We start from the raw sequence: 10,309 nt of genomic DNA, 5'->3' as shown, positions 1-10,309 counted from the left end.
CTGCGGTGTTTTCAGTCCAGGAGAGGTCCTCTGTGATGTGCACACCCAGGAACTTGGTGCTGCTCACTCTCTCCACAGTCGCACCGTTGATGGTCAGAGGAACGTGCTGAGTGTGTGCTCTCCTGAAGTCTACAACAATCTCCTTCGTCTTCTCCACGTTCAGAGAGAGATTGTTGTCACTGCACCACTTGGCCAGGCAGCTCACCTCACTCCTTTAGTTAGTCTCATCTTTGTTGCTAATGAGACCCACCACCGTCGTGTCATCTGCAAACTTAATGAAGAGGTTGGAGCTGTGTGACGGTGTGCAGTCATGGGTCAGCAGAGTGAAGAGGAAGGGGCTCAGCACACATCCTTGGGGGGCCCCAGTGTTCAGTGTGATGGTGCTGGATGTTTTGCTACCGACCCGTACTGCCTGAGGTCTTCCAGTCAGAAAGTCCAACAGCCAGTTGCACAGCGAAGTGTTGAGCCCCAGCTGACTCAGCTTGTAGATGAGCTGCTGAGGGATGATTGTGTTGAATGCTGAACTGAAGTCTATGAACAGCATTCTGACATAAGAAAACACGCCTGTTTGCTGTTTGCTGTTGACGGCTGTACTGCGTTTGAGCTCCGTCACTATATTCTTTTCATTGACTATTTTTAACTTAAAAATCAATTTTATACATCATTGTTTCCGTTTATATAACGTGTGAATATATCCTCTATTGTATTCTACAACAAAAACAATCAGAGCGCCTCGCTATCACTAGTTTTATTTTGATCTCCCGGGTCCGCTATTAGCTTTTATTAGCCGGGTCCGCTATTAGCCAGTTAGCATCAGCAAGCGTGTTTGCTGCTAACTGCGCTTACATTGCTAATACTCTATTCTCACACATTACCACTGCTGTACTCACTGTTACTTGCTTTAATGGCGGATGAATGTCTCCACTCTGTGCAGCTCGAGCTCGAGGCCGTGGGGAAGCAGATTCGCGACCTGGAACAGAGGCAGGCCAAGCTGAGAGAGCGGAGAGCCGCGCTGGAATCATCCCGGGCTGACGCTCACAAGTCCGGGGTAAGTATACAGCGTGCTGTTAACGGTCCCACCACGTCTACTCCGTGTGTTTCTCTGCGCAGGCCCGGTGCACCCAGGACGCGATCTTCCCAGATGTCCTTCACTGCGACGCCGGGACACCACGGACCCTGGGTGCATCCACAGCGGAGGACGCGAGCCGGGTCCCGGGCGACTACTTCTCCCCCTCCTGCCTTCGAGCTCTCCATCCAGAACCGCTTCGCTCCCCTCCGCGAGACAGGACGCGACGCTGTGATCATCGGAGACTCCATCGTCCGACACGTAAGTGCTACGTTAGCCGAAGGTAAAGTGCACACTCATTGTTTGCCTGGTGCTCGTGTTCTCGATGTTTCTGCGCAGATACCCGCGATCCTGAAGGCCGACGAGAGCCCCAGAGCGGTCGTGCTTCACGCCGGGGTTAACGACACCACGCTGCGGCAGACGGAGACGCTGAAGAGGGACTTCAGGAGCCTGATCGAGACGGTTCGCAGCACGACGCCCGCGGCGACGATCGTCGTGTCAGGACCACTGCCCACGTATCGACGAGGACACGAAAGGTTCAGTAGACTTTTTGCTTTAAATGAATGGTTGTTGTCATGGTGTAAAGAACAGAAACTGCTATTTGTTAATAACTGGAATCTTTTCTGGGAGCGTCCTAGACTGTTTCGCGCTGATGGATTACACCCCAGCAGAATTGGAGCGGAGCTTCTCTCTGACAACATCTCCAGGACACTTCGCTCCATGTGACTAGTAAGACAATTCTCAAATAACCATTATGATGAGTTTTGTTCTAACCGCTTAAATGCTAAAGGTACTTGCGCTGTAAAACCTATTAAGACTGTGTCTGTTCCCCGAATAGTGAGGTCAAAATATAAATATAATGTAGGATCTAGAAAAAATCTTATCGTAATTAAACCAGAAAAATGTAAAGTAAATGAACAAAAACAATTTTTAAAGTTTGGGCTCATAAATATTAGATCACTCGCACCAAAAGCAGTTATTGTAAATGAAATGATCACAGATAATAGTTTTGATTTACTCTGCTTGACTGAAACCTGGCTAAAACCAAATGATTATTTTGGTCTAAATGAGTCTACTCCACCAAACTACTGTTATAAGCATGAGCCCCGTCAGACTGGTCGTGGCGGGGGTGTTGCAACAATATATAGTGATATTCTCAATGTTACCCAGAAAACAGGATACAGGTTTAACTCTTTTGAAATACTTCTGCTAAATGTTACTCTGTCAGACATGCAAAAGAAATCTAATGTATCTCTTGCTCTGGCTACTGTGTATAGACCACCAGGGCCGTATACAGAATTCCTGAAAGAATTTGCAGATTTCCTCTCAGACCTTCTAGTTACAGTTGATAAGGCGCTAATCATGGGAGATTTTAATATTCACGTTGATAATGCAAATGATACATTAGGACTTGCGTTTACTGACCTAATAAACTCCTTTGGAGTCAAGCAAAATGTCACCGGGCCCACTCATCGTTTTAATCATACACTAGATTTAATTATATCGCATGGAATCGATCTTACTGCTATAGATATTGTACCTCAAAGTGATGATATTACAGACCATTTCCTTGTATCGTGCATGCTGCGTATAACTGATATTAACTATATGTCGCAGCGTTACCGTCTGGGCAGAACTATTGTTCCAGCCACCAAAGAAAGATTCGCAAATAACCTGCCTGATCTATCTCAACTGCTAATTGTACCCAAAAATACACACGAATTAGACGAAATTACTGACAACATGGGCACTATTTTCTCTAATACATTAGAAGCTGTTGCCCCAATCAAATTGAAAAAAGTTAGAGAAAAACGTACTGTACCATGGTATAACAGTAATACTCACTCTCTCAAGAAATTAACTCGTAGTCTTGAACGCAAATGGAGAAAAACTAACTTAGAAGTTTTTAGAATTGCATGGAAAAACAGTATGTCCAGCTATAGACAGGCTCTAAAAACTGCTAGGGCAGACCATATACACAAACTCATTGAAAATAACCAAAACAATCCAAGGTTTTTATTTAGCACAGTGGCTAAGTTAACAAATTACCAGATGCCACCTGATTCAAATATTCCACCAACGTTAAATAGTAATGACTTTATGAATTTCTTCACTGATAAAATAGATAACATTAGAAATACAATAGCGAATGTAGATTCTACAGCGTCTAACACTTCAGTTTCATCCATCGCACCCAAAGATAAACTGCAGCGCTTTACAACCATAGGACAGGAAGAGCTAAATAAACTTATCACTGTATCTAAACCAACAACATGTTTATTAGATCCTGTACCCACTAAATTACTGAAAGAGCTGTTACCTGTAGCAGAAGAAACGCTTCTTAATATCATAAACTCGTCGTTATCTTTTGGTCACGTCCCAAAACCATTCAAGCTGGCGGTTATCAAGCCTCTTATTAAGAAACCAAAACTAGATCCTAGTGTACTGGCAAATTATAGGCCTATTTCAAATCTTCCATTTATGTCTAAAATTTTAGAGAAAGTTGTGTCTGCTCAATTGAGCACCTTCCTGCATAAAAATGATATGTATGAAGAATTTCAGTCAGGTTTTAGGCCCCACCATAGCACAGAAACTGCACTTGTTAAAATTACAAATGACCTGCTCCTTGCGTCAGACCAAGGCTGCATCTCATTTCTAGTCTTACTTGATCTTAGTGCTGCGTTCGACACCATAGATCATGACATACTCATAGATCGATTACAAAACTATACAGGTATTCAAGGGCAGGCTCTAAGATGGTTTAGATCCTACCTGTCCGATCGCTACCATTTTGTTTACTTAAATGGGGAGTCATCTCATTTATCATCAGTAAAATATGGAGTGCCACAAGGATCCGTCCTAGGTCCCCTTCTATTTTCAATATATATGTTGCCCCTTGGTAATATTATTAGAAAATACGGAATTAGCTTCCACTGTTATGCTGATGATACTCAGCTATATATCTCAACGAGACCAGATGAAACTTCCCAATTATCTAAGCTAACAGAGTGTGTTAAAAATGTAAAAGATTGGATGACACACAATTTTCTCCAATTAAATTCGGATAAGACAGATATATTAATTATTGGACCAAAAAACACTACACAGAATCTTGTAGATTACAATCTGCAACTAGACGGATGCACTGTTACTTCCTCTACAGTCAGAAATCTGGGTGTTATATTAGACAGCAATTTGTCTTTTGAAAATCATATTTCCAATGTTACAAAAACTGCATTCTTCCATCTTAGAAACATTGCCAAGCTACGAAACATGTTATCTGTTTCTGATGCAGAAAAGCTAGTTCATGCATTCATGACCTCTAGACTGGACTATTGTAATGCACTTCTAGGTGGTTGTCCTGCTTCTTCAATAAACAAGCTACAGGTCGTCCAAAATGCAGCAGCTAGAGTCCTTATGAGGTCAAGAAAATATGATCATATTACCCCAATTTTACAGTCTCTGCACTGGCTACCTATTAAGTTCCGTATCAGTTACAAATTATCATTACTTACCTATAAGGCCCTAAATGGTTTAGCTCCAGCGTACCTAACTAGCCTTCTACCACGCTACAACCCATCACGCACCCTAAGGTCACAAAACGCTGGACTTTTGGTCGTTCCTAGGATAGCAAAGTCCACTAAAGGAGGTAGAGCTTTCTCACATTTGGCTCCCAAACTCTGGAATAGCCTTCCTGATAATGTTCGGGGTTCAGACACACTCTCTCTGTTTAAATCTAGATTAAAAACACATCTCTTTCGCCAAGCATTCGAATAATGTTTCTTTTTAATTGTGAGTGTAGTTGCATCTGTTCAAAGTTGCATTTTTATTCATTAGCTTGGGTTAAACTAATTTTACTTTGTTGGATCAGCAGCTATGCTAATGATGTCTGTATTTTGTTTCTATGTTTCGCCACGGGATTTACATCCCGTGGTAACTAGGATTTAAACAAGCTCCAGTCTGGATCCAGAACACCTGAGAAGAGATGATGCTGACCCTCAGAGGACCCCAGATGATGCTAACCTTGAATCAACAAACAGAACTAACAATTATTGCTAAATGTGTGACTGAATCATATAATAACTTAATAATATTGATAGTTCATCGTCTAGCTGACTACGTCTTGTATTATTATTATTTTTTTTTCTAAAATCCTGTCAAATGTGCACAAACTACTAGCTACTACTAAATATTGTAGAAACATAATTTTCTGTAAAGTTGCTTTGTAACGATTTATTTTGTAAAAAGCGCTATACAAATAAACTTGAATTGAATTGAATTGAATTGAATTTTTTTCCAGATGGGTGAGTGCTGAGTGGACGGCAGTGGCAATGGCATCATCGGTCAACCGGTTGGACCGATATGCAAACTGGAAGGGGTCCAGGGAGGGGGGGAGGGCAGACTTGATGTGGTGCATGACTAGCCGTTCAAAGCACTTCATGAGGATGGGGGTAAGTGCAACAGGACGGTAGTCATTGAAGCAGGATGGAGATGGCTTCTTCGGGACTGGGATGATAGTGGTAGTTTTAAAGCATGTGGGAACAACAGCCTGTCTTAGTGAGATGTTAAAAATGTCTGTGAAGACATCAGTGAGTTCTGCTGCACAGTCTTTCAGTACACGCCCAGGGATGTTGTCAGGACCCGGAGCTTTGCGTGCGTTGATCCTGCTGAAGGATCTCCTCACGCTGTCTGGGGTCAGAGTCATCACCTGGTCGCCGGGAGGAGGTGGAGTCTTCTGTGCAGTGGTGCTGTTTTGTTGCTCAAAGCGAGCGAAGAAGGTGTTCAGCTCGTTCAGCAGAGAGATGTTGTTGTCACAGGTCCGTGGTGGGGGCTTGTAGTCCGTAATGGTCAGTATCCCCTGCCACAGGCTCCTAGTGTCTCTGCTGTCACTGAATTGATGAGCTATCCTCCTGGAGTGTTGTCTCTTAGCCTCTCTGATGCCGTGGGACAGGTTGGCCCTAGCTGTTCTCAGGCCCACCCCATCTCCAGCCTTGAAGGCAGCGTTCTGCATCTTCAGGAGTCTGTAGACCTCCCCTGTCATCCATGGCTTCTGGTTGGCCCGGACAGTGATGGTTTTTGTGACCGTTACATCATCAATACACTTATTGATGTAGGCAGTAACAGACTCTGAGTACTCCTGGAGGTCAGTGGTGTTATTGCATGTGGCAGCCTGTTTAAACATGTCCCAGTCAGTTGTGTTGAAGCAGTCCTGAAGAATCTCTGATGATCCTTCTGGCCACACTTTAATCTGTTTGTGAACTGGTTTGGCGACTTTAATGAGTGGTCTGTATGCAGGCATTAGCATAACAGTGATGTGATCTGAGGCTCCGAGGTGGGGGAGGGGGGAGGGCTTTGTAAGCTCCTCTCTGTGTGGTGTAAACAAAGTCCAAATTGTTATTACCTCGTGTTGGAAAGTTGATGTGCTGGTGTATTTTTGGAAACACACTCTTAAGGTCAGCATGGTTGAAATCCCCAGCTATGATGAGAAAAGCATCCGGGTGTGCTGTCTGCTGCTCACTGATGTGTTGGTACAGTTCATTAAGTGCGTAGTTCCTGTTTCTGGTGATGTTGAATGGGGGAATGTACACTGAAATGAGCAGTATAGCAGAATATTCCCTTGGCAGATAGAACGGCCGGCACTTAATAATCATAAACTCCACCAGGGTTGAGCAGTGTTTGCGGATCACAACAGTATCGCGGCACCACACGTCATTGATGCAAACACAAAGCCCGCCGCCGCGGGTTTTTCCTCCCGCGACGAGAGCTCTGTCCGCTCGATAGCACGTCAGCTGGTCGAGCTGAATAGCGCCATCTGGAACGCTGTTGCTGAGCCATGTTTCCGTGAACACAAAAACACAACAGTCTCTTACAGTCCTCTGAGTTGAGCGTAGTAAACGAATGTAGTCCAGTTTATTGTCCAATGAGCGTATGTTAGCCAGTACGATGGTGGGGACAGATGGCTTGTGTGGGTTAGCCGTTAGCCTAGCCCGGATACCTCCGCGATTCCCCCTCTTCTGCTTCCTCTAACGCCGCTTGTGGCGCCTCCGCTGCGGGCGAGATGCAGTAGTGGGGGTCGATGATGGTGAAGGCCTCTGTAGCAGATCGAGATCCCGCAGCTGTTCCGCTTGCGCGGAGTTTAACTGTAAAAATGCGGTTCTGCCGACATCGAGCAGAAACTCGCGACTGTATTTGCGCTTACAGACAGGTAGACGCGACGACAACGTGCAAAAACACTGCGACTCACAAGACAAAAAACACGAAAACACCGTTCTGTCGGGACAGAGAGAAGCCGCTGCGTGTGGACGCGCCGCCATCTTGACCAATTCTTGACCAATTCTCAGAAGTAACATCACTGTATCCTTCCTTATAACTAAACTAAACCAACTTGTTTTTATTTAACATGCAAATGCCATCCTTCATTTCCTTTGCCCCGCTTTTGCTTAAAGGCCTGTTTAGCTATTTTGTTTACCTCCTCGCCCTCAACACCAACATGATCCATCACCCATGAAAATACTGCTAAAGAAGTCTCCCAATCCTCCCCGAAAAGTTCCCAATTCCAATTAAGTAATATTCTAAATATATTAATATTCTTAAATATTACAGACACCATTTTTACCTTGGAAGAGTTAAATTTTATATGATTATATTGAATTTATTGCTTCCTTTTAATCTGCCAGCTTTTATTTTTATCTTAACAGCCAGCTTTTACATTGCCTTTTGGAATGCCCCCTACCTTGCGTTTCACCAATAAGAAACCGTTTGGCACGCCCCCTACCTTTCGTTTCACCAATGAGAAACCTTTTGGAACGCCCCATACCTTTCGTTTCACCAATGTGAAACCATTTGGCACGCCCCATACCTTTCGTTTCACCAATGAGAAACTTTTTGGAATGCCTCCTACCTTTTGTTTCACCAATGATAAACCTTTTGGCACGTTCATTGCTCCAAGCTGCAGCTACCGCTACTAGTTTGTGTCTGGTGTGAACAACATGAGAATTACCCTGTGTTCTTCCAATCAAAGATTTTTTTTTTTTTTTTTTTTCCTGCAGGCACTGCAATGCAATCTCAATCTCAAAGTTCCGGGAGGGCTAGCCCTAACATGCTTTCATCTTCACGGTAATTTTAATTTGTCCAAGGATTGGTGGGAACAGTGGAACCCAATAATATTTAAAAACTATTTGGAATTTTAACAACTAAAAAAAAAACTGCTTTAATATCTTTATCAAATATAGGAAAAAAAAGAGAGAGAGATGGGGACAGCTAAGCCAACTCAAATTCAGTTGTCAGTTGTACTTGATCAACATTGTGGCGAACATTACCTCAGCACAAATGTATGAAAAGCCAAATGGGTCAGAATTCTGAAATAATTTTAAAACACCTTTTTCATAACGCTGCCTGGTGTTTAATAATTCTCGTTAGGCGATAAGTTAACGCCAGACGCCACCACACTTTAAAATAACGCCACATGTCATACAACATTAAGTTAACACCACATCCCACTTAAGATGCAGATTTATTTGCCCATCTACATGGACACACCTCTCATGGCTACAAGGACTTTAGGGGAAATCAGAGCATCCAGTTTGCAAGAGCGTAAAGATGGCAAGGAGAGCGTTTGTTTTGCAACTTAAACACACTGTAAACAACTGCACTCACCTTTTACTGTCTGATAATCCCAGGCCTGATGTCTTTTCAGTCACCATGTTTGGTGGCAAGCATGATGCATTACAGTGCTTCTCAACCCTGGTCCTGGGCACCCCCCAGCACTGCACATTTTGTATGTCTTCCTTATCTGACACACCTAGTCATCGAGCAGGGCGTAGCAGTCTGTCACTGTGGATGCTCGAGGTGGTGGGCTGGAGTGAGTTGCTGGGAATGGACGAACTCGTTGCCGGACGCCCGAGATGCGGAGGGGTGGCTGCCGTCCATGAGGGAGCGGAGGAGTCGGCGCCGTTCACCAGGGGGCTGGAGCCTGCTGTCATCTGCCTGAATGGGGAGTATCAGGAAACGGGGGACTCCTGGCAGAACACGGAGGAGCTCTCGCCATCCACCGGGTGGCAGAGGAGTGTCGTGCAGTCCACCGAGGGCCATCCAGTGCTGCCGCCAGGCACCGCAGAAGAGTTCACCCTCTTGGGACCTTGCAGTGGTTCTAACGGCACTACATAAGGCTCCCTTCGAACCTTTGCTCTCAGTAGAGATAAAGTTTTTATCATTGAAAACTCAGCTCCTGACAGCTTTGGCTTTGGTTAAGAGGGTCGGGGACCTGCAGGCATTTTCAGTTGACGAAGTGTGCCTAGAATTCGGACCGGCCAACCAGGGCCGTCACTAGTGGGGTGAAAGGTGGTGACGATTATAGGGGCCCACAGCTAGCCGGCAGTCATATCACCCTGGAGCCCAAGACCGGTTGCCCACTGAAGCTAAGCAGGGCTGATCCTGGTCAGTACCTGGATGGGAGACCTCCTGAGAAAACTAGGTTGCTACTGGAAGAGGTGCTAGTGAGGCCAGCAGGGGGTGCTCACCCTGAGGTCTGTATGGGTCCTAGTGCCCCAGTGTAGTGATGGGGACACTATACTGTCAACAAGCACCGTCCTTCGGATGAGACATTAAACCGAGGTCCTGACTCTCTGTGGTCATTAAAAATCCCAGGATATCTTTCGAAAAGAGTAGAGGTGTGACCTCGGCATCCTGGCTTAATTCGCCCATTGGCCTCTGACCATCATGGCCTCCTATAAATCCCCATGTCTACTGATCGGCATCATCACTCTGTCTCCTCTCCACCAGTAATCTGGTGTGTGGTGTGTGTGTGTGTGTGGTGTGCATTCTGGCGCACTATGGCTGCCGTCGCATCATCCAGGTGGATGCTACACACTGGTGGTGGATGAGGAGATACCCCCTGTCTATGTAAAGCGCTTTGAGTGTCTAGAAAAGCACTATATAAATGTAAGGAATTATTATTATTATTATTATTACAGCTGGGGGGGCTGGAGATCTCAACCTACTGGCTGAGACCAGGCTAAAAAGACGATCAGGACAGTTAATAGGCCACTGCTGCTTGTGGTGACGAAAGCTTACCATTTTCAGGTGTTTTTAAGCCTTGCCACTTGTCAATTTAAACACATTCAAAATAGTTTAAAGCATTAAAACATGAGACGTGAAAAAGCTCAACTGATCAGCTGGATACTCGCGCGCTGTGTTCGGTGCGCACACAGAGATCTGCATCTCACAGACAGCAACACTGAACCA

The sequence above is a fragment of the Carassius auratus genome, unplaced genomic scaffold (genome assembly GCF_003368295.1).
Source record: "Carassius auratus strain Wakin unplaced genomic scaffold, ASM336829v1 scaf_tig00215496, whole genome shotgun sequence".
In the NCBI taxonomy this organism is placed as follows: Eukaryota; Metazoa; Chordata; class Actinopteri; order Cypriniformes; family Cyprinidae; genus Carassius; species Carassius auratus.
This window is presented reverse-complemented; position numbering follows the sequence as displayed.